Genomic DNA, 25596 nt, shown 5'->3' with positions numbered 1-25596 from the left:
GAAGACATTGTGCACGCTTCAGGCATGATAAAATAACTATAAAGTGTTAGTCTCATCTAGAGAGGACTGTACTGATCAATTGTCTACTTAGTCCGAAATAGTACTTGTTAACAAGAGATATTCTCCGTCGTATTCCATGGCTGGCGCTGATACCGTTGTTAATGCTAGTTCCCAAGTAGACTAAGTCTTCTATTTTTTCTTATGACTGCCCACAGTGTGGTGGTTACTATATCGCGAATATACTGAATTTTTGTATGATGACAGGAGATACTTCGTTTTGCCTCATTTACCTTACCTTACCAGATTGGAAAAGGTGGATATAACCGCATCGTTGTTGAAGCCGAAGATATTGATATAATCGGTATACGTCAGTTACGTCGTTCCAGGTCTACAGACCGTACTATCTTTTCCAGGACAGTACGATCTGCAGGCTCGGATAAGTCTTTCCCAATTCTAACGGTGTTAGTGAACAAATCCATTTCGCACAGCCGTAATAGTTTTGCCAAGTTCAGATATCGCGACATATAGGCAGTGCTATCGAAGTCGGGTTTGAAATCGACAAGGCTGTGGTGTGGATCGAGTCTCTTCCCGCGGGTATTTTCCTATTTACCAATAAGTAACAATCCATTTATTGACAGTGAGCTTTAGTCTTTTAAACAGTATGCTCGAAAAGATCGTATATGTGATATTGAGAAAACTAGACCCCCGCAAATGGGAGCATATTGCAGGATCATCAGTTTTGTGGGTTGGGCAGAGTACTTTTGCATTTTAGTCAGCAGGCATACGTTCATCCGACCAAATTCTGTAAATGAGATTATGTATGCTCGTGCTTGTATAGTTCAGCTGGTAACCCGTCAGTTCCAGCTATTTTGTTATTTTTTAATGGCAATATAACTTCAGGGCTTGGCGGCGGAGTTTCTCCCTCACTACAAATCCAACGTCGAACTCGTCCTGCTTTACATGACAGCTGTAATAAACGTCACAAGTCCCTTCTATCAAATTTCGTGGGTGGTGCTGATGTCACTCTTAGTCTTTTCGACGTCATCAAGCAGACCAAATCCAGTGAACAACCGGAGATAGTGGCAGTTTCACTTTCTCACATTTGCTCGCTGCTAAACTGGTGTTCGAAAGCCACCTAGAGGATACTTGGGTGAAACTCGGGAGTTGTGAGCTGCCGCAAACGTATACCCACTTGAATGGCGACCAGAGACTTTTCACACCTACATGGACTTTTACACAAAGAACCCTCCTCATCTCATATGTATATATATTTCGATTAATAACGAAATTTGTTGCCTTAAATCTGTTATGTACAGATTGTCTAATGGAAGTGTGATGGACCAAAATTCAAACATACAGGCATGTTCTGCAAATCGTTTTCGGGCAATATGTTCGCATTTTCTGTTTTCAAATCGTTTGACATGTCCTGTAAATCGTTCCGTTTTCGTTTTTTTTCCTACATCAGCAAATCGTTTTTTCACCCTGTTCTGGAAATCGAAATCGTTAAAATTTTCCAGTTAAATTTTCGGCAACTTAAACGTTAGCGGGTTGTGGCATTCTTATAAACTGTTTGTTGAAATAAATTTATCAAAATGTGAGTATTTACTCAAAATAACTGCATATATTTATGTAAATAAAAGTGTTTATTTAAAATATTTAAAACTTATTCAAAAACTTTTAGGGGAAAACACAAGAACTCCAAGCAAGAGCTAATTTTAGTCGAGCTTATGGAATCTCATCCAGATTTGGCGAAGAATTTTTCGAAGGGCGACAGAGTTGCCTGGAAAGGAGGTGGACCCTTTAATAAGCATGTACTGACGAGCAACGAAGAATGTGTTACAAGAACTTGTAGAATTTTTGCAGCCCTTGAGGGCATAAACCATTTCAGAAGCTTTGGGACAGAAGAAAATAATAGCGCTATTGAATCTGAGGAAGAACGTCCCCAAACAAGTAGGGAAGCGGTGGCTACCCCGAGAGCTGCAAAAAGGCCACGAGTGTCAACGCAGGACAGCCTTCAGATGTGTATGGCAACGCAATCTACTTGTATGGAGAAAATATCTACCGCTTTAGATAACATTTGCGAAAACCAACACAAGATTGCAAAATCGCAGGAAGATGAAAGGGAAGAGATTCGACGACTTTGTCGTGCTGTTGAGAAACAAAATGAATTGCTGGCAGAGCAAAATCGCTTGAAAACTCAAAGTATAGAGCAAAAGCAAAGACATTACCTCAAAATGGAGCAGTTGCAACATGAAACAGTTAAAATTAAAATTAAAATGCTTGAGATAGAGACTAAAAAATAAATATAAAAGAATCTTATTGAACTGTTATGTATATATTTACTTTTAATATGAATAAATTTTATGTTTCATAATATTAAATTTCTAGCTATAGCGTCTCTTATATTTCTGCCAACACTATACAGTATAAACTATTGTACTATTTTCCTCATATTCAGCAATTTCCTCATCAATTGAATTGTTTTCTAATACGCTTTCCGTTTCAATGTCATCTATTTGATTACTCCTACATATGTTATGTAGTGCGCAACAAACATTTATTATCTTCACTACCTTTCGCTGTTTCGGCTGTTTCGAACTTAAATTCGAATTTAAATGAAATCGGACGAATTACAGAACACCTAAAACAAAATCGTACGAATTGCCATTTCGGATTCGAATTGAAATCGCGCGATTTTCAGAACATGCCTGATAGAGTTCCATTATAAATAAATATACATAATAAATAAATATAAATATAAATAATAAAAATGTCAATTTGAATGCAGTTTTGATGAATAAAATTTACCAAAAAGCATCATTGGCATCAGCTGCAAAGATATTTGGAAGAACCAGCCAACCTTGGGTCTTTCAAGAGGGCAACGATCCCAAGTATCGCAGCCGAAGGTATCTAGAGTCGAAACAGAAAACTGAAAGTGTATGGCCAAGAGTTAAGCAAAAACTCAAAGGAAAGCAAATGTGAACGGTCAAACTGGTATAAAGACAAACTCAATTATTTTGGGGGCGCTTACTCCCACAAGCTTCACAGAAAATGAGATAAAGGATGTCTATGGCCATTATAGCTACAGGTGGATACTATACATGTTATTGAATATATTGCCCGGTGTAATAATACATATTGTGGCAAAGCACGAAAGTTCGTGAACGAACTGGCAACAAAAACCGAGATATAAAATATCTAGAAATTACGATGGTTATTAAGACACACAAACTAATCGCTCTTAAGTTAAGCGTGTGAACGTGTAAGCGTAAAGCAAAGTGATAAAGTTATTAAAATTAAATAAAACACCCAAGTTATGCCACCATTTGCTTGAGGCTTTTATTTAGCAATCCAGTGATCGAACTCAGAGTAATTAATGTGAGCCTTTTTAGTGGAGGAAGCGTAACAATTGGTGTCAGAAGTGGGATTCTTGAATAAAGTCTCATGGAACAGGATCGCAAAAAAGGCAAAATTCAGTGAACTTACGATTAAGACAACTTTTTGCGAATAACTGAAAAACTTGGAAGAAGTCCTTCAATGCATTGTCTACGGGACTACGATTGAATCCGAAGCAGTACAACTTGTTAAAACTGAAGACATGTATTTCGACAAAAGGTGACAACGGAAGACGTCAAGACAGATGAGTAAAAATATAGTACAAGCAGTAAAAAGAGGTCACGACCAAAAAATGTGCACGCAGTGCGGGGCTTCCTAAGATTACGCACATATTACAATTGTTTCGTTCCTGGATTTGAAAATGTTTTCCGGAGTCTTCATAATCTCACTAAGAAGAATTGCGCTTTCGCGTGGCAAGATAATGGACCATCTAAAACTGAAATGGCGAAAGAAAGTCCTGTGGCTAAGGCGTATTGTGTACAGTGGACTAGTCTTAAAATAATTGATGGAGTTTTGTCTCGCGTATGGGAAAGTGAAGATGAAAACCATTCCCGTGATCTGATTATAGTTCTTGATTCCAGAATTACATCTGTGTTAGAGGGATTCCACAATGGGCCAAGTGGCGGTCATCTGGGTATCACTGAAACGCTAGAGAACATTAAGTTGCGAAATTGTTCAAATTGTATGGCAGCGAAATGTCCATGAGAGAGAACTTGTGGGTCAGCAGAACAATGCGGGTTCCCCATTTGAGAGAGAAATATGTGCTCGTTGTTATGAATTTCTTCAGTAAGTGGCCAGAACTGTACGCTCTGTCAAATTAAGAGGCAAAAACCATTGCTGCGGATTTGGTCAGAATTGGGTCACTCGCATAGTGGATCTGATATGGACGATGTATGAAGGAGGCGGTATCTAGTAGGCATTTATGAATCGACAATTTGGCGGATTTTGTTTGTAGACATACTCTTGGTGAATATTTAAATAATGTAGTTTTTCACATATAATTGTTGAGAATCGTATGTTGAATATAAAAGATTTTGTTTCTTAGAAAAATTGAGTACGGGTTCCGTGTGGTCACGTTTCTGGGTCATGCATGGTGCGTATTTAATACTGTTTAGAATATTGAAGTGTTCATTATGGTCCCCTGGCTTAAATTTTCCTTTCATATGAAGGAGAGTGTTTGCATAGCAGCATCCTCTTGTATTGCTAAGTGTTACCGGTGGTAGATTTAAAAGCTCTTCCATCTCACCAGCAGGGGCAGTTATCAAAGCCCCTGTAGCACGTCATTTCTTTTTGTACTCTACATTGTTTTTATATTGTTATAGTTTGATTAGTTTTGCTCACCATACTAATGTTCCATATAATAGAATAGGGCTAACCATTTAGGTGCAGATCCAAAAGGTTATTTAGGGCTAAGGCTCAGGATTTATCCAAAAGCTGTTTTGTTGACGATGCTGTTTTTGTTACCCTTTTTTGTACTGAGTTGAGGAGGGCCTCCCAGGTGAGCTTTCTTATCCAGCATAATTCCTAGATATTTAACCTCTCTTTTTAGAGAGTTCCATTTATTTTCAGAGTGGATATATTTACAACCCTTTTCCTGGTAAAGGGGACAATAGTGGTGTTGGAAGCGTTTATTGATCGTCCCTCTTTCTTACACCATTCCCAGGTTGTATTTAAGGCGTCTTGCAGCCAGTTCTTTGCGGTCTTTTCGTGGTTGCCTTAAATTATTGCAGAAATGTCATCTGCATATCCTATTGTTTTGTCCTCTTTATTATTAAGGGTTTGTACTAGGTTTTCAGCCAGGAGAGACCAAAGCAGTGGTGATAATACCCCCGTTTATTCCCTTATAGAACTTTTGCCATAAGTTCGTTTTTGATTTCCTCAGTTCCTTGTTATATAGTGTAAGGACTTTCCTATTATTATCCCAACAGTGATATTTCTTTCCGCTTCGACTAGTCCCGTGTGCTGACGCCATCAAGAAATTCTGTAAAGGGAAAATATTTAATATTGGTTTCTATAATAAGCTCAGCCCTTAGGTTGACTGCGTCCACGTCATAAATTACCTTTGTGCTTGAACTTTGAGGCCATTAATGTGGTCTCTGTGTAGCAAGGGCTCCTGAATAAGCTCTATGTCGATGTTTCAACTGACAAGCCTCGTACTAAGCTCGGCCGATGCGGTCTTAGCGTGATGAAGATTTTCCTGGATGCACTTCATTCACTGACTGCTGGGTTAGGGTTGGATTGGATACATTCGTCCTCTTCATTCAACTCCACAGCTTCCATTTTATCCATTAGTGGATCTGAATTTAGGGGCGCAGTCATGAGCTTGAATGTCACTTAACAGAATTGGTAGCTTACCCTTTCCTTGTACTATATCAAGCTGGCTGCAGATTTCAGGTCTGGTGCTAGAACCAGTGTTACATTTGAGCCTCTTCCGACTGTAAAAAGAGTACGCCATGTGTCAACATTGAAGCCTTTTTATTGCCCCTGCAAGAAGTCCAGTATCTTTTTGGTTCCTAAGGACTGGGGTCAGGAAAGTACCCCACTGCTGTCTGTGAGTGAGGTATCTTGGATTCCTCTGCGACCCTCAGTGAAGCACGTCAAGGTGTTGCGTCAGTAAGAGCCGCTTTTAGCCAGTCCGTTGAAGCGCTATCCTTGTAGTGCAGAACCATGTATGCTGATTTGTAGATCGCGCCCAAAAATGCCGGTGTTATATTCTGGTCTTTCACCGCCAGTTCTGTTTCAAGGATGAGATTCTAGATGGAGTCCATTTGCTCAGTTGTTAGAGGGGTGTTGATATAGTTCCTTGAGAGCACTGTGATTTTATCTCTTATTAGTGACTAGATACCCCATAGCCACTTATCCATCGACATATGCAGTTCCGCTTCGGATTGGGGATTTGTTCTACCCCCGATCATACTAAAGATACTCCGAATGATACTGTACTATTGTAACGTGTAGCGAACACCATACTTTGTATATTGAGCTAGGTACCTCCTTATTCAGCCGCACTGCTTCAGATTCAATTGTAATCCCGTAGAGACAATGCGTTGAAGGACTTCTTCAAAGCTCAAATTTTTACCCATGACGATGATGTAATACTGATACACCAAACACGTTTTCCAGTGTAGGCCCCTCAGCGCAAGCTTCATCAGACGCTCAAAGGTTGCTGGTACATTACATAATCCGAATGGCATCACAGAAAACTGCCCCAACCCACCTTCTATGCCGAAGGCTGTCTACCTGCCAGTAACTACTTTTTAAATCAAGCGTGGAAAACCATTTCGCGCCAGATAAAATGTCGAGAGTGTCATATATTCGTGATTATGATTCGCTGACCTTTTTCGTGACTTCATTCAGCTTTCTATAATACCCATAAATCGGGTGCTTCCATCTTTCTTTCTAACCAGCACAACCCCTGAGCTCTACTGGCTTATTGATGGCTCACTAACTCAACTTTGCTGCATTTCTTGGATTATCTTATTTGCTTCTTCGTGCTTTGCTAGTGGACTCGACGTGGAACTTGACGAATTGGCTTTTCATCTTCTATAACTATTCAGTGTTTCACCATCACAGTCCTTCCAGACTTTCCACAATCACCGTTGAATAGGGAGCCGTGTTTCTCCTGGAATCTCTTAGTTTTTGTCCTATCTAGCACTCTAACTTCCTGCAAATAAATTCTTATGAAATCGGAGGTTTTTCTTCCTGCTTCCCAGAATTCTTCTCTTTCCCATTGTGGTTTACTATGACTGACCGACATTTCTCTTTCTTCTATAGTCCAACATTCCCCAATTATAGCTGATATATCTGAAATAACTGGTAACTTGAAATTATTTAGGATTCTTAGTGGAACCCTCGTGTTCGCCGTCTCCTTAGTAGCGTCGATAGCCTACTCTTTTACCCAAATCCAAGGAAAATCCGTGCAGCAGCATGAAATCAACTCCAATTATTACTTCATCCGTGATTTGAACCAAAAAAATGTGTAAATTACTCCAATAATGACTTCACAAACTACCTTTCCAGAAAGCGTAGTTCTCTCTCCTGTACCTGTTTGAAACTTGTAGTCAACCAGTGGATCCACATTACCGTTTGCTAAATCTGACCGGATAACCGAGTTCGTTGCACCTGTGGCCAGAGTCAGTCTTAGCGCTTCGCTTCCTTCTACCTGGGTTCGTCTTCAGTTGGCTGCGCGGGGTACTGAAATCGCGTGCCATATGCCCGGTGTTACCGCAATTGCCACACTTTATTCTCGAACTGCTGGGTCATGGCATTTGAGTAGAGGACTCGCGTATTATTCTCTTTATTGTTTCTTCTTCTCGCGTACCCCTCATAAAACCTTAGCCCTTCATCTTTTCTACGAAATCTTCTGTTTTCTTTGCATACGCCAAATGCGCTGAACGTTCAATATCAGTTGCGTATTACCGAAAAGTCTCATAGGTCGTTTGGCAGCAATTCGTCAGTTCCATCTGGAACATTTCTTGCCTGTGGTCACTCCCGTAACGTCTCTCTACATCGACCGGCTTCTGGAACCACCAGCAGTACTTCAGCAACGGCACCCTTAAGCGACTTACTCCTCAAGAATTAAAAGTATTACGAAAATCGACGATCGTTTTTGGCTTAATGTCTACGTCCGTAAGCGAAATTGCCGCATTTGGGCTGGGGAGCAACCCAAAGCCATTCAAGAACAACCATTACATTCATTGAGAACAACCTTCTTCAGAGATGAGTCTGGCGCTAATGTAACTGTGAATGGCGAACGCTATCGCGCAATGATAAACGACTTTTTGATGCCGGAAATTGAAGCCCGTGATCTCCACAATATTTGGTTCCAACAAGGCGGCGTTACTTGCCACGCAGCCCGTGAAACAATGAATTTACTGCGAGGTTGTTTCGGTAAGCAATTTATCTCTCGTCTCGGACCAGTGGATTGGCCACCTAGATCATGTGATATCACAACTTTGGACTTTTATTTGTAGGGGTATGTAAAGTCTAAATGCGTTGTAGATAAACCAGCTTCGATCGAGGCATTGGAAACCAACATTACTTTTTCTTCACGATATACCGACCGAAGTCCTCCAGCGAGTCATTCAAAATTGGTGTTTACGGATAGCCAAATTACGGTGCAATTGCGGCCAACATATGTAAGGAATTATCTATAAAAAGTAAATGTTATGAATGGCTCCACACAAAAATATTAAATATTGCCCAATGAATTTGAACTTTCGTTGTTTTATTTGAATTGAAAATCGTATACCTCTAAAGTGATCACCCTTTACAAGCTCGAGTGATTTCATCAATATTAGATGTTTGGCACTGCGAATATGGCCATAGCGAAGGATGGTTGTATGATTTCGGCTAATATGTATTTCGAAGAAAATATAATATTTGTGGAATTATTCTTGTAGTATTGAATTTTTCCTTTTAATTTTGTAATATTTTTCTTTTTAATTTTATTTAATAAATAATGAATAAAGGGCATAACTCTAAGTGAAAAAGAAAGAGAAAAAAATAAATATTTTGTAATAGAAAAAAAAATTAATTTATTGGTATCTAATATTTGAAATCATATATAATGAAATAATAAATAGACACAGCGAAATGCTCTGCCCCTCAAATATAAGCACACATTTTATTTAAGCTCTAACCCTATTATTTTCCCTCCCTTCCTTGTTGCGTTTGCCCTTATTTTACTAAAGTGTTTTGACAAAAAGTCATTCATCGAACATTGTTGGAAAATTGACGCATTATATTATAACCCGGTTTTTGACAAAATGTCTACAGGGTGAACCATATGAAGTGTTACCAACTTCACGCTGCTTGTATTTGTAAAACAGCTCATGACATCAACGTCAAAATTGTTCTAATGACAGTTCATATATTGTTTATAAGCCATCAAAAGCATTTGCGTCTCAGTTTTGTTGAATTTTTTTTTCTGTAATGGAATTCAAGCGTAATAGTGTGATTGCGTTATATTTGGCTGGAAAATCACAATCGGCCATTGTTCGTGAGCTCAGTCACCTCAAAGCGAATAAAATGTTTGTGTATCGCACTATAAAACGTTACAATGATACTAGTAGCATTGCAAAACGCTATGGAGGTGGACCCAAAAAAACCGCAACAACGCCAGAAATGGTTCGGAAAGTGAAGGCTCGATTTGAACGAAATCCATGTCGAAGTGGAAGAAAAATGGCCAAAGAACTGAAAATATCGCAAGACAGCATTCGACGCATATTGGAAAATGAGCTCAAGGTCAAGGCTTACAAGTTCCAAAAAGCACACGATCTTTTACACTAGCAAAAAAAGTTCGGTGCGAAGGAGCAAAGGAGTTTTTGCGCTTGCACGAACGTGGCGAATTTCCTAACATTGTGTTTTCTGATGAAAAAAATTTCCCAATTGAGAAGTTCATAAACACTCAAAACGATCGTGTTTACTTGACCGAACGCTCATACGAGAATTTGAGCCTACGTATGACCACTCGAAGCAATTTCCCATCGCAAGTAATGGTTTTGGCCGCAGTGACCGCTGATGGACGCTCTCCAATCGTTTTTATCGGGCCCGGTCTCAAAGTGAATGCGACTTATTTTCGGGAAACTGTTTTAGAACCTGCTTAAGGTCGTGGACACGCAAACATTTCGGTCGTAGACCATGGACGTTTCAACAGAACTCGGCACCGTCTCATAAAGCTCGTGGGAACCAAGAATGGTAAAAAAATCATGTTCCACACTTCATTTCGTCCACACAATGGCTTTCGAATTCGCCAGACGCAAATCCGATGGACTATTCCATCTGGTCCATTTTGGACAGGAAGGTGAGGACTAAACAATATGCCAGTATGGATGCGCTAAAAAAAGCGATTATACGAGAATGGGCCAAAATACCTCAAGATCACATTCGTGCAGCATGCAACTCATTTTTTGACCGTTTGAAGGCTATAATCAAGGCAAAAGGTGGTCATATCGAGCTAAAGTGAATATATGTTAAAATTGTAATAATATAATTTTTGAACAATTTTGTCTTTGAAATCAATAAAAACTAATTTCACACAAAAAAATTTTGGTATTTTGAATAGTTCATAGTTATCGTTCACCCTGTATAATCTATACTATAAAGGTGAATGTCTGTACGTTGTCCGCGCATCACTACGAAACGACAACACCAAACGACGTAAAAAGTTTTATACATTCATATTTTCACCCAATGAAGGTTATAGGCATGTTTTATGCCACAGCCCCCAGGCCGCACCACCACTCTCATTCGTCACTAATAATCGAATATTCGCTTAAATTTAATTTAAAAAATATTAGTTTTTCCTATTTCCCACTATTTATAGCACACTCTATAGTTCATAATCCGCATAAGCTGTTCAACTATGACCCAAATGCAAAGTTCAAAAACGGTTTGAGGTAGAAAATTAATTAAAATAATTTTGCTTGATATTTTTCTGATTGGTTGTTTTGATTTTATTCAACGACGCATAGCAACGGATGCCGGGTATTGTAATATAATGGTTATTAAAAAAAAAATATTTTCTATGAAATTATTGTTTGTAGTTCTTTTATATACATATCCTAAATCCCTCAAAACTACTCCTGCGCGAGCGGGGCCGTAGGTTAAAGCTAGTATGTCATATAACAGATTCTCATAAATTTAACGCTGTTTGCATTTGTATGATATTCAGCCTTATAATTAAACTTTTTTTTTTGCAAAATTAAACCACTTATTAACACCACGCTCTCTGTATATTCCAGGTGATACGATCGTTGTCGATGAATCTCCAATCAACCTTCAAGGATGTTCCCTTCTAAATTTAGCAAAAATAGGATGAAAATATATAAAATATGTTCCGTAAATAGTTACACTTGGTCTTACAGTATATATGCTGAAACAACTTCCGCCCTTGACAAGCCATGCTTAACTGCTGTATAATAATACCTACCGTGGCCCACGATACGCGTAATGTGTTTACGATTTCTACCTTTCACGATAGCGGAATGGTATCTGAATTTAACTGACATTAAGCTTAACCGTAAAGCCTAAAACGACTACGACGGCGTTACTTAAGCCGTTGAAGTCGTAGACAAGCTTATTTTCTATTATTCTCCTCTTAAAAAAAGTATGACATGGTACAAAAAACTCGCATACGACCTTTTGTTTCAGACTGCTTAAGAAAACAAACGCGTCTTATACAACGAACTTACACATAAAACTTTTATTATACTGCAAATTCAGGAAATAATTATTCGGTCTTGCTTCGGCAAGTTAGCCAACAAAAAGCATCAGCTACGGCTTCCAATACATGGAAATTACTACCGCTGGCCAAAGCCAATCATAAACCCCGAAGAATAATGGAAAGCTTGTTCAGATAGCTCTACCTGCAATAAAAGTAAACGCACTGCCTGAGGCATTCTCCTTCGAGTCAAACAAGTAAATATGGAATGCAATACGAGTATAAGTTCCAAAGTCTTTTATCTTAATTGTTTCAATCAAAATCATTCAAAAATACTACAATGCATTGATTTATACGCAATGAATATAAAAATAAGAAGCTCACATTCCCGCCAATTATTTCTAAGGCTTTTCACGCATATTCAAGCAAGTATTTGAAAAACCCCAATTTTTTTAGTTTATAATTTATATACAATATTATAGTATTGTAACAAAATGCGAATATTGCCCAAACGACAAATATGTATAGTTTGTCAAGAATGACTTTTGACATTGAAAATAAATTAAATTTTTCGACTTCATTGCAAAAAATAGCAGTCTTTATTTATCTTTGACTTCTTTTTTGTGCCAATTCTTCAAGTTCTTAGGAAAAACAACAACTAGAGCAACAAAGAAAAAAAAATTTTAATAACACACTATTTCCATCGACACTTGGATAAAAGTGTTCAAAAACTGTCTGAAATGTTTTCTGTAATACGTCAGTTAATTTATAATGTTATAAATCGAGCAGAAAAGAGGGTACAGGTGGGTAGATAAGTGAAATGGTTGAAGTGCCAGTCTGGCACTCCTCAAGTAGCACTAAAGCGCCGTTTTGATACCATTATGGGACCCCCAACAGCCAGATATCTATTGCCAGCCAGAGCTGTTGATATAATGGAGAAGATTGATGGGATTTAGGTTGGTGCACTGCCCCAGGCTATGGAAGAAAGGAGCACTCAGTGCTCAACAGTCTCCTTTTCTGAAAGATACCCACAGCTTTTGCAATGGGGATTAAATGGTAACCCTAGCTCTTCCGCGTGAGTGCCGATCATCTAGTAACCGGTAAACACAGCTATGAGTTTGGAAATTGAATGGCAAGGAGTCCAAAGAACTTTCTGAGTTCTTCGTACATTGTACTGAAACCAAAAGGTTTTCGAAATAGTACATGAAAAAATGGAGCTCCATCTTTTCCGCGCTTTCCTGAAAAATAATTTGTGCAGCTCCCCTTTAACAACTGTCAGGGGGATACCGATGACGGGGTAGGAGGTTTCTGAGGCCAATTCAGTCCCCTTCCTGGCAAGCTCTTCAGCAATTTTATTTCCCTCTGCGTTCCTATGTCGTGGAACCCAGATCAGAGAAATGTTACCTGCACACCCACGAGATTTGATCTCCTCCTTACAGGAATTTACTAATTTCGTTCTGCACCATAGCGTCGTCAGAGCCTTGATCGCTGCTTAACTATCAGAGAAAATGTTAATATCTCCCTCGTTCCCTAAGCATTTTTCATGTCTGCAGGATCGCAAAGACTTCTGGTTGAGAAACACTAGCAGTGTTCGGCAGTTAAAAGGAGAAGATAAATTGGCTGATTTAGAAAAAGACCCTGCTCCGACTCCCGATTCCATCTTGGAACCATCAGTGCAGATTTTCCCCTTGATCCAATCCTGCTTATTTGGAAAGATTGCCCTAGCACGACGCTCAAACTCTAGTTTGCGGATAGAGAGATCTGTTCGAAGTTCGGAGAAATATGGTGCTAACTGCGCGAAAATGCTAACATGTCTCTTGAGAGATTGTCTCCAGAGGCCATCCTTCTTTAACCTGATTGCACTTTGAGCTGCGGTGGAAATAACGTAAAAGTCGATAGGAAGGAAGTAAATAAGGACATTCAGGGCAGCACTGGGGCAAGTTTTACATGCTCTGGTGATGCCAATGCATGCAGTCTTTTGCACCCTTCCCAGTTTAGTGGTATTATAGCTCTTCCGAAGAGCCTCCCACCAAACCAGGCACGTTACAATTGGCAAAAGCACTGCGATGTACATCCACAACATGACCTGTGGCTTGAGTCCCCATTTTTTACCGAACATAGATTTGCAGGAGTATAAGGCTATACTGGCTTTCTTTCCCCGATTTTCAACTTCTAATTGAGCTTAGAGTCAAGTATCACTCCAAGATGCCTACAGGTGGCGATTGAATACAGGTGGGTCTAAAAATAAGATTACTGGACGTGCAGAGCTTTTGATGATCCGAAAATTGGATGAAAAGCCGAGAATTTGCTTTAAAAACGTGCAAAGGAGCTTAGCGAGAAGTGTGGTATTGTTCTCTCTCATGATGCAGCGCGTCACGCTATATGTGGTGCAGTATAATATCATATTCATCGATAGCAGCACACCATTGCTGTCTGCACAAAATGTTGAAAAACTCCTGTCTTTGTCTTTGAACTACATTTCTGAACCAAAAGATTATTTGGACGACGTTATGTTTTGCGACGAGACAAAGATAATGCTTTATTGCAACGATGCACCGACTAGAGTATGGCGCAAGCCCTTGACAGCTTTACAAAATTGTAATAAAATACTCAAATTTAATTATGGATAAATTTCCGTTATGGTTTGGGGATGCCTTTCAAGTAAAGGAATAGGAGACTTGGTGCTTATTGACGGCACAATGGACGCCAAACTGCAATTAAATATATTGAAAAATCTTCGTCGGCAGTGCTAAAAAATTTGGTGGTAAAGTTATAAATACACCAGCTCTGAGTCCCGACATAAACGTGAGTGAAAATTTGTGGCCATTTTTGAAGGAAAGAGTCCATAAAACATCCAAAGAATGCAGCAGCATTAAAAACTTCAATAATGGAGGAATGCCAGATTATTCCGAACGTATGCGACACAAACAAATTGGTCTATTCCATGAGAAAGCGCCTGCACAATGATATTGAAGCTATCGGTTATCATACCCAATAAAAATTTTATCAAAAAATTACGTAGTCACATTATGTATTTAATAAAACAAGCCGGTATTAAAGTTCGTAAAAACAGTTTATTGGCAATGTCGAAATAGTGTGTTATTTGCTTTTGTTGCTCAAGTTGTGGTTTTTCCAAAGAATTTGAAGTTAGTTTTTATTAATTTTCTTTAAATGCTGTGAATAAATATGAATCAGTACAAACAACAAGATAAATAGAGAGTGCTATTTTTGCTAATAAAGTGGAGAAATTCAATTTATTTCCTATGTCAACAGTCATTCTTCACGATGTGTATGTCCAACATTGCTCATACATACATATGTCTATGATATACATGTACGTATCAGACACGGTACAAGCTTGGTGATATGAATCAATATGATTCATCGGACATGGAACCTGTTATCATTTGTGTTAAAGGAATGTGGTTGGTTCAATTAGTATAGAACGATTTTTGTCGACATTGTTCCCAACAGATTTGGACTTAAATAAAAGCTTAAAGGGACAGATTCATATAAACGGCCATATTTTCCCTGATTTTCATTAAAATTATTTAAAATGAAGAAGTCAATATATTTTTTTCAAAATTGGCATACATTAAAATAATATAAATTTGTTTTTATTTTAATCATTTAAAATGGCGGATGTACACTCAATTCTTCCAGGAAGGTCGTAGCGGGGCTTCTCAATTGGCGGGCATTATAGCATCGGCGTCAGTGACCTGATTACAAAAAGCCAAACATTTTTTTTTGTTTACTAATGTCATAATTTCTATATGAAGTAAAAAAAAAATGGAGAAAAAATTCGCTGAATAAAATGAATAAAATGAGTTCACATAGAAAGTAATATCATAAAAAAGATGTGTGCAAAATTTTATGGAGATTGGTCAATAACTTTTCGAGTTATCGTGTACGCCAATTCGAAAAATATAGTTTTGAGAAAAACGCGTCTAAAGTTTGAATACATCGTAGCTATACCTCTCCCAGCGTTCGAATGCAAAGAATAGAGTCGTCACGGTTGACAATCTATAACACTGCGTTACAAAAACGAACTTTTTTCTGACCTATGAATGAACCAAATATACTTTTTCGGAAAGGGGAGAAAAAATAAAAATACACGTGTATCGGCGATTTTCATGTACACGTCAGAATTTTTTTTTTAATGTATAAAATATAGAGCTCGTAGTCCGCCTGTGTGAAAAACTTTGGATCAATTTTTAACCCTTTTTCCGTGATCCAACCGCGCTGAATTTCTGCAGGCAGACTCGTAACAGTAGCACCAACAATGCTATCAGCATTTCTTGCATCGAATGCGAGATGCAGAGAACCAGAAGTATCGGAATTTGTACCAACAGCTAGTGAACTTGGGACTGCAGTACCGCATTTAGTAACGCAAGCCAACTTCAATGACCTTGTACGAGAAGGAAATTTGTCAAAGAGAACAGCCGAACTCTTTGCATCACGATTTAAGCAGTGGAATATAGTGGCGGCTGATTTTAAAATAACAGCCGCTCGTGATCGACGTAGCAGTATTCCATATGACGATTTTTTTAAATTGCACGAAGATCGGGGAAAAACCTGGCTTATTGTTGTGATATTGATTCGATGTTTGAAAAAATGGGTTACCCTCATATTTCAGATGAGTGGCGACTTTTCGTCGATGCATCGGTCAACAGCCTTAAATTAGTGCTGCTTCATATCGGTAACAAACATCCAGTTGTCCCGATCGCATATGCCACCAACCTCAAAGAAACATACGAAGGCATGGAATTAATATTACAGCTGATAAACTACTAAGAGCATAATTGGAAAATATGCTGCGATCTAAAAGTTGTCGGATTACTCATGGGTGTTAAGCGTGGATTTCCAACCCACCAGTGCTTTTTGTGTACATGGGAAGGTCGCAAAAGAGATCAGCATTACACTGAATTTAAGTGGAAGCCGCGAACATGCTACAAAGTAGGCGTAAAAAGTATAGAAAATCTACCATTAGTGCTCAAATGATCTCAAATCATTTTGCCATCACTACACATTAAGCTCGGTGTCGTATAAAATTTTGTTAAAAAATTGGATCGTGAGGGCGAGGCGATTGCAAGTTTGCGCAATATTTTTCCGAAAGTGAGCGGCGCAAAGATTCATGCAGGTATTTTTTTACGAAGGCTTTCAGTAACTTTATTTTTTTAATGATGTGTATAATTTAAGGTGTTTTCAGTGGTCCGCAGATAAAAATAATAGTTGCAAGTTATGAATTTTCATCAAAATTGAATGCTATCAAACAACATGCATGGAAAGGCACAGGTGCCGTTATTGAGCAGTTTCTTGGCAACAAACGAGCTGACAATTATAAAAATATTGTTGCAGAAATGATTTCGGCATATGGTGAAATGGGCATATTAATGTCGCTAAAGATCCATTTCCTTCACAATCATTTAGATTGTTTCCCTGGTGATTTAGGAGCTTGTAGCGATGAACATGGCAAAAGGTTCCATCAGGACATTGCGGCTATTGAAAAGCGCTTTAAAGGACAAGACATTACGCATATGCTTGGCGAATACTGTTGGTCTATTTGTCGCGATACTGACACAAATGCTTACAAACGCAAAAATAAAAGGCCTAAGTCTCTTTAAAAGCATTACAATTTTTAATGTAACAATTTTTAATTTTAATATAATAAAAAATTCGGAGTTTTATATCTCTATTGTAATGCGGAGTGAAATAACTTTTTTTTGATACCCACATCGGCGTATCTCATGCAATTTTTTTTTTAAATTTCGAACAGGTGGCAACCCTGTGAAACATTGTCAGTGGCAACACCTAGGTGAAAAGTCTAGAAATGTGATACACTATCTGTGTGCTCAATTTCATTCAAATCCGTTAAGCTAGTCCTGAGATCGTGGGGCTATACAGATATGCATAAAAGAATTGCTCGTTTAAAGTTATAAAATACAAAAAAAAAATTGTGACGTGTACATGAAAATCGCCGATACACATGATTTTTATTTTTTATCCCCTTTCCGAAAAAATATTGTATATTTGGTTCATAGGACAGAATGTGTGTAACGCGCTGTAATATAAGAAATACTTAAATTTACGTTCTAAAAGTTTTTTGACATATTCTTAAATGATTATATTAACATTTTAAGAAAATTTTGTTTTGTTTCGAAATTTTACAGGTATCTGTGCCCTTCAATGATATAGGTAAAAGTACCGCTATTCCCGGTGCAAGTTTCAACAAACGAATTTGTATTTTTAGTATGCAAGAGTTTGTAGAGTGAGTTTAACATAAAGCAATATTACATTTTATGTACGCTTGTTTGTTTTTTCAACCAGGGACCGTGTTTTTTGACAAAAAAGCGTGAGTTAGTTTTGGAGCATTTTAAAAAAGGAATGTCATAGTTGAAATTCTACATTTAAGTTCGTTAACAGTCCAGCACAATATTTAATAAAACTTTCAGAGAGAAAGAGTGTCAGTGGTTAGTGTGCCAAATGGAGAAAAATCCAGAAACAAGCACTCTAAAGGCAACTGAAATGGCCAAAAAGGTTTTAGGTAAGACTTGCCATCCAAAAACTGTTCAAAAATTTATGAGCGAAGCAAATTTAAATAGTAGAATAGCCCATAATAAACCTTTCGTAATGTTGTTTTTTTATGGCTGGAATTTAGAACAATGTATATTTTGGAATTTCTGGCAAACTATAATGTTTTTTTTAATGAAACTTGGTGGAGATGTTAGTGAGGTGTTAAGGAACACTCTTTATAACTTTAAATTATTCGGGAAATAATAATTTTTTAATTATTTACACTCAAAATCCCCTCGGGAACTTCACTATAATTTGCCACATTACACTCTATATTTTTTAACATTTCACTAAAATTCACCAAATATACACTCCCACGCGTGTTTGTACCGATTTTTATGCTAATATTCTAATTATATCTATTAAAATTAAATGCAAATTCATTTGCCTATGCAATCACATTCCAATTTTAAGCGCGAATAAGAAGAAGATTGGAATTACAACAGTATGGTGTTGCCGGATGCCTGCAAATGAAAACAAAAATTAAGTACTTGAGTTTAGTGTTAATGATGGGAATGGGGGTTATTGTGCCTGCTTACTACATACACGCATATGACGTTTTAATTTTGGGTTCAATGGTTTTAACACGGAAAGGAGTTTTACGCAAAAATACTGTGCATTGCGTAGCCGGAGTTGGACTGATGAGGGTTATTTTTTTGAAGCGCGGCCGAAGGCCGCCCACGCGAAAAGGAGTTCTACGCAAAAATACTGTGGATTGCGTAGCCGGAGTTGGGACCCCCAACAGCCAGATATCTATTGCCAGCCAGAGCTGTTGATATAATGGAGAAGATTGATGGGATTTAGGTTGGTGCACTGCCCCAGGCTGTGGAAGAAAGGAGCACTCAGCCAACAGCCAGATATCTATTGCCAGCAAGAGCTGTTGATATAATGGAGAAGATTGATGGGATTTAGGTTGGTGCACTGCCCCAGGCTGTGGAAGAAAGGAGCACTCAGTGCTCAACAGTCTCCTTTTCTGAAAGATACCCACAGCTTTTGCAATGGGGATTAAATGGTAACCCTAGCTCTTCCGCGTGAGTGCCGATCATCTAGTAACCGGTAAACACAGCTATGAGTTTGGAAATTGAATGGCAAGGAGTCCAAAGAACTTTCTGAGTTCTTCGTACATTGTACTGAAACCAAAAGGTTTTCGAAATAGTACATGAAAAAATGGAGCTCCATCTTTTCCGCGCTTTCCTGAAAAATAATTTGTGCAGCTCCCCTTTAACAACTGTCAGGGGGATACCGATGACGGGGTAGGAGGTTTCTGAGGCCAATTCAGTCCCCTTCCTGGCAAGCTCTTCAGCAATTTTATTTCCCTCTGCGTTCCTATGTCGTGGAACCCAGATCAGAGAAATGTTACCTGCACACCCACGAGATTTGATCTCCTCCTTATAGGAATTTACTAATTTCGTTCTGCACCATAGCGTCGTCAGAGCCTTGATCGCTGCTTAACTATCAGAGAAAATGTTAATATCTCCCTCGTTCCCTAAGCATTTTTCATGTCTGCAGGATCGCAAAGACTTCTGGTTGAGAAACACTAGCAGTGTTCGGCAGTTAAAAGGAGATAGATAAATTGGCTGATTTAGAAAAAGACCCTGCTCCGACTCCCGATTCCATCTTGGAACCGTCAGTGCAGATTTTCCCCTCGATCCAATCCTGCTTATTTGGAAAGATTGCCCTAGCACGACGCTCAAACTCTAGTTTGCGGATAGAGAGATCTGTTCGAAGTTCGGAGAAATATGGTGCTAACTGCGCGAAAATGCTAACATGTCTCTTGAGAGATTGTCTCCAGAGGCCATCCTTCTTTAACCTGATTGCACTTTGAGCTGCGGTGGAAATAACGTAAAAGTCGATAGGAAGGAAGTAAATAAGGACATTCAGGGCAGCACTGGGGCAAGTTTTACATGCTCTGGTGATGCCAATGCATGCAGTCTTTTGCACCCTTCCCAGTTTAGTGGTATTATAGCTCTTCCGAAGAGCCTCCCACCAAACCAGGCACGTTACAATTGGCAAAAGCACTGCGTTGTACATCCACAACATGACCTGTGGCTTGAGTCCCCATTTTTTACCGAACATAGATTTGCAGGAGTATAAGGCTATACTGGCTTTCTTTACCCGATTTTCAACTTCTAATTGAGCTTAGAGTCAAGTATCACTCCAAGATGCCTACAGGTGGCGATTGAATACAGGTGGGTCTAAAAATAAGATTACTGGACGTGCAGAGCTTTTGATGATCCGAAAATTGGATGAAAAGCCGAGAATTTGCTTTAAAAACGTGCAAAGGAGCTTAGCGAGAAGTGTGGTATTGTTCTCTCTCATGATGCAGCGCGTCACGCTATATGTGGTGCAGTATAATATCATATTCATCGATAGCAGCACACCATTGCTGTCTGCACAAAATGTTGAAAAACTCCTGTCTTTGTCTTTGAACCACATTTCTGAACCAAAAGATTATTTGGACGACGTTATGTTTTGCGACGAGACAAAGATAATGCTTTATTGCAACGATGCACCGACTAGAGTATGGCGCAAGCCCTTGACAGCTTTACAAAATTGTAATAAAATACTCAAATTTAATTATGGATAAATTTCCGTTATGGTTTGGGGATGCCTTTCAAGTAAAGGAATAGGAGACTTGGTGCTTATTGACGGCACAATGGACGCCAAACTGCAATTAAATATATTGAAAAATCTTCGTCGGCAGTGCTAAAAAATTTGGTGGTAAAGTTATAAATACACCAGCTCTGAGTCCCGACATAAACGTGAGTGAAAATTTGTGGCCATTTTTGAAGGAAAGAGTCCATAAAACATCCAAAGAATGCAGCAGCATTAAAAACTTCAATAATGGAGGAATGCCAGATTATACCGAACGTATGCGACACAAACAAATTGGTCTATTCCATGAGAAAGCGCCTGCACAATGATATTGAAGCTATCGGTTATCATACCCAATAAAAATTTAATCAAAAAATTACGTAGTCACATTATGTATTTAATAAAACAAGCCGGTATTAAAGTTCGTAAAAACAGTTTATTGGCAATGTCGAAATAGTGTGCTATTTGCTTTTGTTGCTCAAGTTGTGGTTTTTCCAAAGAATTTGAAGTTAGTTTTTATTAATTTTCTTTAAATGCTGTGAATAAATATGAATCAGTACAAACAACAAGATAAATAGAGAGTGCTATTTTTGCTAATAAAGTGGAGAAATTCAATTTATTTCCTATGTCAACAGTCATTCTTTACGATGTGTATGTCCAACATTGCTCATACATACATATGTCTATGATATACATGTACGTATCAGACACGGTACAAGCTTGGTGATATGAATCAATATGATTCATCGGACATGGAACCTGTTATCATTTGTGTTAAAGGAATGTGGTTGGTTCAATTTGTATAGAACGATTTTTGTCGACATTGTTCCCAACAGATTTGGACTTAAATAAAAGCTTAAAGGGACAGATACATATAAACGGCCATATTTTCCCTGATTTTCATTAAAATTATTTAAAATGAAGAAGTCAATATATTTTATTCAAAATTGGCATACATTAAAATAATATAAATTTGTTTTTATTTTAATCATTTAAAATGGCGGATGTACACTCAATTCTTCCAGGAAGGTCGTAGCGGGGCTTCTCAATTGGCGGGCATTATAGCATCGGCGTCAGTGACCTGATTACAAAAAGCCAAACATTTTTTTTTTGTTTACTAATGTCATAATTTCTATATGAAGTAAAAAAAAATGGAGAAAAAATTCGCTGAATAAAATGCTTAAAAAAATGAGTTTTGGGGCGAATTTTCCTACTATTTTTGCTTTTTTCGAAAACATGTGAGTTCACATAGAAAGTAATATCATAAAAAAGATGTGTGCAAAATTTTAGGGAGATTGGTCAATAACTTTTCGAGTTATCGTGTACGCCAATTCGAAAAATATAGTTTTGAGAAAAACGCGTCTAAAGTTTGAATACATCGTAGCTATACCTCTCCCAGCGTTCGAATGCAAAGAATAGAGTCGTCACGGTTGACAATCTATAACACTGCGTTACAAAAACGAACTTTTTTCTGACCTATGAACCAAATATACTTTTTCGGAAAGGGGAGAAAAAATAAAAATACACGTGTATCGGCGATTTTCATGTACACGTCAGAATTTTTTTTTTTTATGTATAAAATATAGAGCTCGTAGTCCGCCTGTGTGAAAAACTTTGGATCAATTTTGAACCCTTTTTCCGTGATCCAACCGCGCTGAATTTCTGCAGGCAGACTCGTAACAGTAGCACCAACAATGCTATCAGCATTTCTTGCATCGAATGCGAGATGCAGAGAACCAGAAGTATCGGAATTTGTACCAACACCTAGTGAACTTGGGACTGCAGTGCCGCATTTAGTAACGCAAGCCAACTTCAATGACCTTGTACGAGAAGGAAATTTGTCAAAGAGAACAGCCGAACTCTTTGCATCACGATTTAAGCAGTGGAATATAGTGGCGGCTGATTTTAAAATAACAGCCGCTCGTGATCGACGTAGCAGTATTCCATATGACGAATTTTTTAAATTGCACGAAGATCGGGGAAAAACCTGGCTTATTGTTGTGATATTGATTCGATGTTTGAAAAAATGGGTTACCCTCATATTTCAGATGAGTGGCGACTTTTCGTCGATGCATCGGTCAATAGCCTTAAATTAGTGCTGCTTCATATCGGTAACAAACATCCAGTTGTCCCGATCGCATATGCCACCAACCTCAAAGAAACATACGAAGGCATGGAATTAATATTACAGCTGATAAACTACTAAGAGCATAATTGGAAAATATGCTGCGATCTAAAAGTTGTCGGATTACTCATGGGTGTTAAGCGTGGATTTCCAACCCACCAGTGCTTTTTGTGTACATGGGAAGGTCGCAAAAGAGATCAGCATTACACTGAATTTAAGTGGAAGCCGCGAACATGCTACAAAGTAGGCGTAAAAAGTATAGAAAATCTACCATTAGTGCTCAAATGATCTCAAATCATTTTGCCATCACTACACATTAAGCTCGGTGTCGTATAAAATTTTGTTAAAAAATTGGATCGTGAGGGCGAGGCGATTGCAAGTTTGCGCAATATTTTTCCGAAAGTGAGCGGCGCAAAGATTCATGCAGGTATTTTTTTTACGAAGGCTTTTAGTAACTTTATTTTTTTAATGATGTGTATAATTTAAGGTGTTTTCAGTGGTCCGCAGATAAAAATAATAGTTGCAAGTTATGAATTTTCATCAAAATTGAATGCTATCAAACAACATGCATGGAAAGGCACAGGTGCCGTTATTGAGCAGTTTCTTGGCAACAAACGAGCTGACAATTATAAAAATATTGTTGCAGAAATGATTTCGGCATATGGTGAAATGGGCATATTAATGTCGCTAAAGATCCATTTCCTTCACAATCATTTAGATTGTTTCCCTGGAGATTTAGGAGCTTGTAGCGATGAACATGGCAAAAGGTTCCATCAGGACATTGCGGCTATTGAAAAGCGCTTTAAAGGACAAGACATTACGCATATGCTTGGCGAATACTGTTGGTCTATTTGTCGCGATACTGACACAAATGCTTACAAACGCAAAAATAAAAGGCCTAAGTCTCTTTAAAAGCATTACAATTTTTAATGTAACAATTTTTAATTTTAATATAATAAAAAATTCGGAGTTTTATATCTCTATTGTAATGCGGAGTGAAATAACTTTTTTTTGATACCCACATCGGCGTATCTCATGCAATTTTTTTTTTAAATTTCGAACAGGTGGCAACCCTGTGAAACATTGTCAGTGGCAACACCTAGGTGAAAAGTCTAGAAATGTGATACACTATCTGTGTGCTCAATTTCATTCAAATCCGTTAAGCTAGTCCTGAGATCGTGGGGCTATACAGATATGCATACAAGAATTGCTCGTTTAAAGTTATAAAATACAAAAAAAAAAATTGTGACGTGTACATGAAAATCGCCGATACACGTGATTTTTATTTTTTATCCCCTTTCCGAAAAAATATTGTATATTTGGTTCATAGGACAGAATGTGTGTAACGCGCTGTAATATAAGAAATACTTAAATTTACGTTCTAAAAGTTTTTTGACATATTCTTAAATGATTATATTAACATTTTAAGAAAATTTTGTTTTGTTTCGAAATTTTACAGGTATCTGTGCCCTTCAATGATATAGGTAAAAGTACCGCTATTCCCGGTGCAAGTTTCAACAAACGAATTTGTATTTTTAGTATGCAAGAGTTTGTAGAGTGAGTTTAACATAAAGCAATATTACATTTTATGTACGCTTGTTTGTTTTTTCAACCAGGGACCGTGTTTTTTGACAAAAAAGCGTGAGTTAGTTTTGGAGCATTTTAAAAAAGGAATGTCATAGTTGAAATTCTACATTTAAGTTCGTTAACAGTCCAGCACAATATTTAATAAAACTTTCAGAGAGAAAGAGTGTCAGTGGTTAGTGTGCCAAATGGAGAAAAATCCAGAAACAAGCACTCTAAAGGCAACTGAAATGGCCAAAAAGGTTTTAGGTAAGACTTGCCATCCAAAAACTGTTCAAAAATTTATGAGCGAAGCAAATTTAAATAGTAGAATAGCCCATAATAAACCTTTCGTAATGTTGTTTTTTTATGGCTGGAATTTAGAACAATGTATATTTTGGAATTTCTGGCAAACTATAATGTTTTTTTTAATGAAACTTGGTGGAGATGTTAGTGAGGTGTTAAGGAACACTCTTTATAACTTTAAATTATTCGGGAAATAATAATTTTTTAATTATTTACACTCAAAATCCCCTCGGGAACTTCACTATAATTTGCCACATTACACTCTATATTTTTTAACATTTCACTAAAATTCACCAAATATACACTCCCACGCGTGTTTGTACCGATTTTTATGCTAATATTCTAATTATATCTATTAAAATTAAATGCAAATTCATTTGCCTATGCAATCACATTCCAATTTTAAGCGCGAATAAGAAGAAGATTGGAATTACAACAGTATGGTGTTGCCGGATGCCTGCAAATGAAAACAAAAATTAAGTACTTGAGTTTAGTGTTAATGATGGGAATGGGGGTTATTGTGCCTGCTTACTACATACACGCATATGACGTTTTAATTTTGGGTTCAATGGTTTTAACACGGAAAGGAGTTTTACGCAAAAATACTGTGCATTGCGTAGCCGGAGTTGGACTGATGAGGGTTATTTTTTTGAAGCGCGGCCGAAGGCCGCCCACGCGAAAAGGAGTTCTACGCAAAAATACTGTGGATTGCGTAGCCGGAGTTGGGACCCCCAACAGCCAGATATCTATTGCCAGCCAGAGCTGTTGATATAATGGAGAAGATTGATGGGATTTAGGTTGGTGCACTGCCCCAGGCTGTGGAAGAAAGGAGCACTCAGTGCTCAACAGTCTCCTTTTCTGAAAGATACCCACA

At 38.0% G+C, this 25596-nt stretch overlaps 1 protein-coding gene across 1 annotated transcript in view; it reads left to right on the top strand.

The window, feature by feature from the left end:
- The window catches only part of LOC128870431 (phosphatidylinositol 5-phosphate 4-kinase type-2 alpha), a 178736-nt gene extending 166651 nt beyond the window's left edge, over positions 1-12085 (top strand). The window contains exon 10 of the transcript XR_008455373.1: positions 11142-12085. The gene's annotated coding sequence lies outside the window, so the exon portion shown is untranslated. The remainder of the gene's footprint in view (positions 1-11141) is intronic.
- The last annotated feature ends 13511 nt before the right edge of the window (positions 12086-25596 follow it).

Source organism: Anastrepha ludens, chromosome X (genome assembly GCF_028408465.1).
Source record: "Anastrepha ludens isolate Willacy chromosome X, idAnaLude1.1, whole genome shotgun sequence".
Lineage (NCBI taxonomy): Eukaryota > Metazoa > Arthropoda > Insecta > Diptera > Tephritidae > Anastrepha > Anastrepha ludens.
Note: the sequence above shows the minus strand (reverse complement) of the source record. Positions and strands in the feature narration are given on the sequence as shown.